Source organism: Odocoileus virginianus, chromosome 20, assembly GCF_023699985.2.
Source record: "Odocoileus virginianus isolate 20LAN1187 ecotype Illinois chromosome 20, Ovbor_1.2, whole genome shotgun sequence".
NCBI classification, from domain to species: domain Eukaryota; kingdom Metazoa; phylum Chordata; class Mammalia; order Artiodactyla; family Cervidae; genus Odocoileus; species Odocoileus virginianus.
In genome coordinates, this window is record NC_069693.1 from 24,407,735 (window position 1) to 24,416,149 (window position 8,415).

An 8,415-nucleotide genomic window follows, 5' to 3' on the forward strand; every position below is an offset into this window, starting at 1 on the left:
AGTACCATTCATAAGATACTGAATCCCTTTTATTCAGTGCCACTGCATGTGGGTAGAGGTAACACAGAATAAAAGTAAAATTTGAGATTGAGAATCCCAAATGTATTTACCTGTATCAATTTGAGCAAGTCATTAAATGTTCCTTGGTCTCGCTTTCCTCATCTGTTAAAGACTGCTACAATTTACTTTAAATATCACTTAAAAAATATCACTGTAAAAGATTGCGACAATTTACTTTAAATGTCACTTAAAAACAACAACAACAAAAAGGAATTCCCTGGTGGTCCAGTGGTTAAGAATCCACCTGCCCATGTAGAGAACACGGGTCCCATCTCTGATCCAGGAAGACCCCACATGCCAAGGAGCAACTAAGCCCTGGAATCACAACTGCTGAATTCATGCACCGGATCTTGCACACTGCAATGAAGAGTAGACCTTGCTCGCTGCAACTAGAGAAAGTTCATGTGAAGCAACAAGGACCCAGTGCAGCCAAAAATAAACAGATAAATAAATAAATATTTTTTAAAAAGTGGACTTTGAGTTCATGGAGTTTATAAAACACACACACACAAAACATAATACAACAATGATACTTATCTATATGAGATGATGAACATTAATTTGTAATTATTTCACAAAATGTGCAAGTCAAATCGTTCTGCTGAACACTTTAAACTTATATAGTGCTGTATGTTAATTACATCTCAATAAACCAGAAAAAAATTATCATCTGAATGCTAATGGCATCTAAACAAAAAAAATCTCTACAAGAGTGTGAAAAAAGAAACTAACTGCCCTGTTCTTTAGTTATGCTAAATAACTACAGGCCATCTTAATTATGTTTGATCTCAAAAATTATAATTTCATAAAAATTATAAAAGAGATCTCAAAATTTTACAAAAATTCTAAAGCTCTGAAAAACAAAGAATTATTTCTAAAAGAACATTTTGAAAAAGGAAACAGGATTAAGCAGAGTCAGATATTGTTTTAAAAGTAAGAAGAAGGACTTCCCTGGTGGCTCAGTGGTAAAGAATTTGCCTGCCAATGCAGGAGACACAGGTTCCATCACTAGGTCAGGAAGATCCCACATGCTGTGGAGCAACTAAGCCCACGGGTCACAACTACTGAAGCCCGCATGCTCCAGAGCCCATGCTCTGCAACAAGAGAAGCCACCACAATAAGAAGCCCTCACACCACAGCTAGAGAGTAGCCCCTGTTTGCCACAGCTAGAGAAAAGCCTGCTCAGCAATGAAGATACAGTAAACCAAAAATAAATAAATAAAATCATAAAAAAATAAATGTAATGAGAGTTCCTTGGTGGTTCAGTGGCTAGGACTCTGCGTTCTCACTGCCAAGGGCCCAGGTTTAATCCCTGGTGGGGGAATTCAGATCCTGAAAGTCATGAGACATGGCCAAAAATAAACATATACAAATAAATAAAAGTAATAATTTCAATGGTTTTTCCAGCTATGGTTTTTCCAGTAGTCATACATGGATGTGAGAGTTGAACCACAAAGCTGAATGCCAAAGAATTGACGCTTTTGAACTGTGGTGTTGGAGAAGACTCTTGAGAGTCCCTTGGACTGCAAGGAGATCAAACCAGTCCATTCTAAAGGAGGTCAGTCCTGGATGTTCATTGGAAGGGCTGATGCTGAAGCTCCAATATTTTGGACACCTGATGTGAAGAACTGACTCACTGGAAAAGACGCTGATGCTGGGAAAGATTGAAGGCAGGAGAAGGGAACAACAGAGGATGAGATGACTGGATGACATCACTGACTTGATGGACATGAGTTTGAGCAAGCTCTAGGAGTTGGTGATGGATAGGGAAGCCTGGCGTGCTGCAGTCCATGGGGTCGCAAAGAGTTTGACACGATTGAGTGACTGAATAATTTCAAAACTTTTGGGGACCTAACATATTGGTCTGCATTTGCCAGATGCAAAGCAGAGATCACTATTTTTTTTTTTTGCCATGGGGCATGCGGGATCTTGGTTCCCAGACCAGGGATGGAACCTTTGTCCCCTACATTGGAAGCTCAGAGTCTTAACCACTGGACCCACCAGGGAAGTCCCATGACTACTTCTAATCTGAAACTTCAGAGAGTTGAGAGTAGACACTCTGGGCTAAAATATCAGTGATCTGATGTTTTTTAAAAAAAAAAAAATGGGATGGGCACTTAACATCTGGGCTAACGATCCAGCAGACAGAGTAAGAAAACTGCTCTTGACAGTGGCTGAGTGTCATAGAGGGTGGAAACCACAGTCTCAGCAGGACTTAATTAGGAACCCAGGTTCTATTATTAATTTCCTCCCCAAAGTCTAATCTTGTCAGGGTTACAGTTCATGATTCTGATTGTACAGCATTTGGTAGGTTAGATTTACTCTTCAACGATTTTAGCAGAATATATATCTGCTCCTTGCTTCCAATTCCAGCAGTTCTTTTCTACCATGTAGCCAGGTAAATCTCTTAGGACCTTTTCCATGCACCTGGGATGAGAGACATTAACACCGACATAGAAAAGAACAGGAACTAAACCCCTATGAGGTTTCTAGGATAACTTGTCTCTTTATAATTTTTTTTTTACAACAGCCTTATTGAGATGTAATTCACATATACAAGTAACCTTTTTGAAGTATACAATTCAATGGCTCTTCCTAAATTCATAGAGTTCTGCAACCATCACCACAATCAAATGTAGAACTCCAAAAAAAACCCTGTATCCACAGGGACTCACCACTCCTTCTCCCATGCCCCATAGCACTAGACAACCACTGGGCAACCACTAATCCACTTCCTGTCTCTATGGATTTGCCTGTTCTGGATGTGGCATATAAGTGAATCTTACAATATGTGGTCTTTCATGACTGGCTTCTTTCACTTTAGCCAAGGTTCATCCATGTTACAGTATGTGTCAGTACTTCATTCCATTTTATGGCCAAATAGTATTCCACAGAATAAATATACCACATTTCATGTATCTATCGATCAGTGAACATTTGGGTTGTTTCCACTTTTTTTTGGCTGTTGTAATACTGCAATGAACATGTTGGAATATGTTTCCAATTCTCTTGGGTATATATCTAGGAATGGAATTGCTGGATCGTGTGCTTCTCTATACTTTTCAATGGAATAATGTATCAATTATGTATTCCTGCACAGGAAATAACCCGCAAAGCTTCATGCATTAAAATAATAGTAATTTCTTGTCTCTCAGTTTATGCGAGTCTGGAATTTGGGAACACCTGGAATAGAGGTTTTGCCTCCAGGTCTCTCATAAGGTTGCAGTTAGATGCTGGTCAACGTGGCAGTCATCTGAAGGCTTGGCTGGAGCCAGAAGATCCACTGAGATGACACTCACGTAACTGGCAAGTTAGTGCTAGTTCTTGACTGGAGGAGGGGGAGGTGCTTAGTTCCTCTCTATCTGGGCTTCCCCACCAGGATGACTGAGTGTCCTCAAAATATTAATAGCTGGCTTCCTCTAAAACAAGCTAGCCAGGAGACCAAGGTAGAAGCTGCCCTATCTTTTACGACTTAGCCTATTAAGTTAGACTGTGTTGCTTTCACCATATTCTACATAGGCCAGCCCAAATCCATGTGGAAGGGGACTAGTTCCATAAAAGGGGATACCAGAGGAGGCAAGGTTGGAGACCGTCTTGGAAGTTGGCTACCATCTTGGACAGGATGACTTTGAAGATCTGTTCTCTGTTGCTCCTAAGAAGATGATCCAAATTTACAGACTCCAGGCAGGAGGTCAAAAAAGTACACATCAAAATCTGTAGGACCCTAACAGTTCTGCGGTTCACTCCTTCTATGTGATGCTTTAACCTTCAGTGGAACTTCCTGACTCCCCTGCAGGGGAATTTGAGGAGGAGAAACTTAGTATACCCAGTTCCTGGTGGAAATAAGATAAAGAACTCCAAGCCTGCTGCTGACCTTGGGTTTATGCCCAAGGTATTCACCTCTGGAAGTGCCAACACTTTGTCTCTCTATCCACACCAGCAAAACCTTCCTGGAATGTCATTTGGGTTATTTAATCCAGAAGTCAAATCCACTTTCTTTCCTGGCAAATCAACAAGTACTTATTAGCATCTATGGTGTACCCAAGAGCAAACTCCAGGATCATTTGAGACCAGTGTAGATGGAGAAGCCAAAAAAATGCCCAGGCATGACCAAAATAGATTGTTGTCAAACCCACCTGTCTTGAGGCTTCAGAGGCAAGGAATTGAAAAGGTCTTTCTTTTTTTTTTTTTTCTTTGAGTTAGCATTTAGAGAAGTCACAGTCATGAAAATACTTTTAGATTTAAATTTGCTTAGAAAACTCCCAAGGACATGAAAAAGAAAGAAAGATTAGGGAAGGATTCTAGAGTAAAGAAGTTAAAGACACCTATCTCCAAAATGAAGTGCTTATCCTGGATGAGATACCGGACAAAGGGAAAATAGCTATAATATACATAATCGGAAATCGGTGCAACTGGAAATCAAACTGGAGAGTAAATAACAGTGTTAGGTCAATGCTCTCTTTTCTGAATTTTATGATCATATTGTGGTTATGTAATAAAATACATTTGCCCTTAGGAAACACAAACTTAAGTATTAAGGGGCAAGTATGTCTACAATATACTTTCAAGTGGTTCTGAAAAAAAATTCTGTATACACACACATATACATACAAAAACACACACACATATAAGTCTCCCCTGATGTCTCAGAGGGTAAAGCATCTGCCTGCCAATGCAGGAGACCCACGTTTGATCCCTGGGGTGGAAAGATCCCCTGGAAAAGGAAATGACAACCCACTCCAGTATTCTTGTCTGGGTAATCCCATGGACAGAGGAGCCTGGTGGGCTACTGTCCATGGGGTCACAAAGAGTCAGACATGACTGAGCAGCTAACAGACATGGAAAGAGACAGAATATATGCAGCAAACAGACTGAAAGAGATGTAGGAATTCTTTGTAGTATGTTTGGAACTTTTTTCTAAGTTTGAAATTATTTCAAAATAAAAAGTTTTTTAAAAGGAAAGGAAGCTGCTGAGAGTCTTCTGTGAAGACCAGGATTACTGGGGTGCCCCTGCTTCTTCGAGGAATATACAAAGACAAATCGAGGTCGGATGGGTGTCAACTCCCCACATGACCCAGCCAACATTGTGGCTAGGGTGCTGGAGGTGACTTCTGTCTGAGTCGACATCTTCTGGCAGTTATTAGGAACCTGAGCATTACCACAACTTTGCACGGTGTTTGTGACCCCGTGGTTTCGGCTCACTCCATCCCTGACCTCTGGTCTGACAACCATCTGTATGGCTTCTCCATCATGTCCCAGGTTGGCCAGTAGCACCACCGGACCCCTTGCTCCCCAAGAATCAGTGTATTGAGCCCTGAGATGGAAGACAGAAATCTCTCCCATTCCCTCCAAATCAGAGGCAGCCTAGCCAGAAAGCCATAGTGCAGAATCCCCCAAGTTTCCAAAAACATCTCAGAGCCACAGAGTTAGCCAAACATCTCTGAACTGGCCCCAGAAATGCTCAGTCTCAGATGTAGGGCGCACACTCTGATTCCCATTCTACGAGGTGGGTAGGAGGCAGCCGGGAGCACCACTGACTTAGAAGAAACAGATTCAGTCAAGGTCCAGAGGATGCCCAAGTGAAACAGACTGGCCCTCTGGCCTGGCAAACTCACTAAATCCTAATGTTACCGAATACTCTCAATACCAGCCATATGCAAGTATCACCATCTACCTGCCAAAGCCAACCCACTGACTTCCAGTGAGCAGTGAGAGGAAGTAGAAAGCTCATCAGTCCCACAGGGTTTCAGAGAGGAGGTGGTCAGGGAGCTCCCTGACAAGACTCAGTCACAGCACCCACCATGTGGACAAGACAATATGGCATTTCCTAGGAAAGTGGCTACTAGGACTTCCCTGGCAGTCCAGTGGTCAAGTTTCCATGCTTCCAATGCAGGGGACTCAGGTTCAATCCTTGGTCAGGGAATTAAAATCCCACATGCTACACAGTGTGGCTAAAAAGAGGTTAAAAACTTAAAAAAAATTGTTTTAATTAAAAATAAAAGTGGTTACTAGACTGTGATGGTCCCCGGTGAGCCCACAGCCCAGTGGCCACCTGCTGGGGACAAAGACCTGTCACCTCCAGCTTGAATTCTCTGCTGTGTGTGTAGAAAAGATCAGCCTCTGTCTATTCACCAGTCTCCAGGATGTTCTCAGCCTTCCTGACCACCTGAGATGTGGCAAATGAATCATAGGTCCAACACACAATTTCTCAGCAATGGCAAACGCTGTCATAGCGCTTACCAAGTGCCACGCGCTGTCCAAGTAGCTTTACAGATAACACCTCGTGTAACCTCCCAGTAACCCTATGAACATGGTACTTTCCTATTACCCCCATTTGGCAGCTGTGGAAACTGAGGCACAGAGAGGTAAAGCAACATGCCCCAAGTCACTGACCTAGTAAATAATGAAGCCAAGATTTGAACTCAGGTGTCTGGCTTGCATATGTGCTTCTAGCCACTTTCTTACATGAGGCCTCCTGGCTTGTTCTGCAAGCTGTTTCTAAAGAACCCATAAGTGAGGAAATATACACTCATATTTCAAAAATCATATACAGACAGGAAGAGAGGGATAAGGGGTCTGCAAAGCAAGTTGACAGGTGATGGGAAAAGGGAATGGGTCTCACCATTCTCCAGTACATTCATTATCTGTACTGAACCATCCATCTGCCAATTCATTACTCACTTACCCCCTCATATTTAAGATTCAGGACCTACTAGATGTTAGGGTGGGAGGAAACAAGAGGAGTCCACTTTAGTTAATGTAATGAAACCTGAGCACACAAATAGTGAAATAATCAGGGAAGGAGGATTTGAGGCAGAGTGAGTGGTGCTGACGTCAGGAGCAGGGTGGGATTGGGAAAGGAAATTTGGGCCAATTGCAGGGGTACAAGTCTTGGAAGTGCTACCCTGACCACTACCACCGCCCCCACTGGTTGAGGGGGGCCCCTTCTTTAGTCCGTCCATCTGTATCCACCCACACTCAGTATCCTGATTTTAGCATTTCTCAAACTGAGTTGAAGTTGCCTATCTGCTTTCCAGCCCACTATTAATTTCTGTATCCCTTGTGCGAGGCTTGGGATTAGTTACCCGGTATTTGTTGAATGACTTTCTGAATGAAGGCTGCACAAACGTACTTGTGAGGGCGAAAAAGAGGGAAAATGAGCAAGCAGGCTCATCTGAGCAGGGTGGGTTCAAGCAGTGGTTCTCAACATGTGGGCACATGAGACTCACCTAGGGATCTTGTGAAAATGCAAATCCTGACTCAGCAGGTATGGGGGGGCAACCTGAGAGTCTTCCTTTCCTACAGTCTTGCTGGTGGTGTGGATAATCTGGATGCTGCTGGTCCCTGGGCCTCACTTTGAGTTATGGGGCCCTCGATGATCTCTGGCCCCTCCCAGCTCCAAGAGAGCCTCATTCCACCCTAGGACTCCTTTCCTCTGCCCTTGTGCTTCTCCTAAGGCCCTTCACACTGCCTCAGCCCCTCAGCCTGTGGTTTCCATTTGGTTTTGGCCAATGCGGTCACTGCTAGGAGACCTGAGAGCAAGAAAAGAACATGGAGGAACTTCCCTGATAATCCAGTGACTCCATGCTCCCAATGGAGGGGGCCGGGGTTCAATCCCTCGTGAGGGGACTGAGATCCTGCATGCCTCAAATGAAAACATCCCACGTGCTGCAACTAAGATCTCAGTTGCTCAGTCGTGTCTGACTATTGTTACTCCATGGACTGCAGCACACCAGGTCTCCCTGTCCATCATCAACTCCTGGAGCTTTCTCAAACTCATGTCCATCGAGTCGGTGATGCCATCCAACCATCTCATTCTCTGTCATCCCCTTCTCCTCCTAAGAGCTGGTGTAGTCAAAAAAAGAAATATTTTTTAAAAAGAGAGAGAGAAACATGGAGATAATTTCATCCTCACTGCAGACTCACACACCTGGGCAGTGTTGTATCTTTACAGCCTCATCCCCCTCAAGGCGACCCCTCCACAGTTCAGCTTTCACTGGGCTCCCTTCGGCTTCGCCACCCCAGGATGCTAACAGCTGTCTGCTGTCACAAGTCCCAAGGCACCTCGCCATTCCTATTGTTTATTTCTGTCCTCCCCACTTCACTGGATGGAGTCCTGTCACCAATTACCTTACTTGATTTTATTTTTCAGTTAAACCCTTTGAGTGAACTATCTGTTCCCTGCTAGGACAGAATGTTGCATTTTTTTATCAGGTACAAGGTCCTAACTTGGCTTAAGCCAAAGCAACAGAGTTCTGATCATGGAACCTGGGGCCAGAGGGAGTCCAGAGACAGAACGTGCTTTGTGACGGGGGAAGTGTGCTGGTGCATCTCAGTGGCCTTGAAATCCAACTA

General features: G+C 43.6%; 1 long non-coding RNA gene across 1 annotated transcript in view; it reads right to left on the reverse strand.

Annotated features, from left to right (window-relative positions):
* The window catches only part of LOC139030047 (uncharacterized), a 45,965-nt gene extending 37,893 nt beyond the window's left edge, over positions 1-8,072 (reverse strand). Inside the window, exon 1 of the long non-coding RNA XR_011482362.1 lies at positions 7,991-8,072. This is a non-coding gene — a long non-coding RNA (uncharacterized lncRNA). The remainder of the gene's footprint in view (positions 1-7,990) is intronic.
* Between the last annotated feature and the right edge of the window lie 343 nt (positions 8,073-8,415).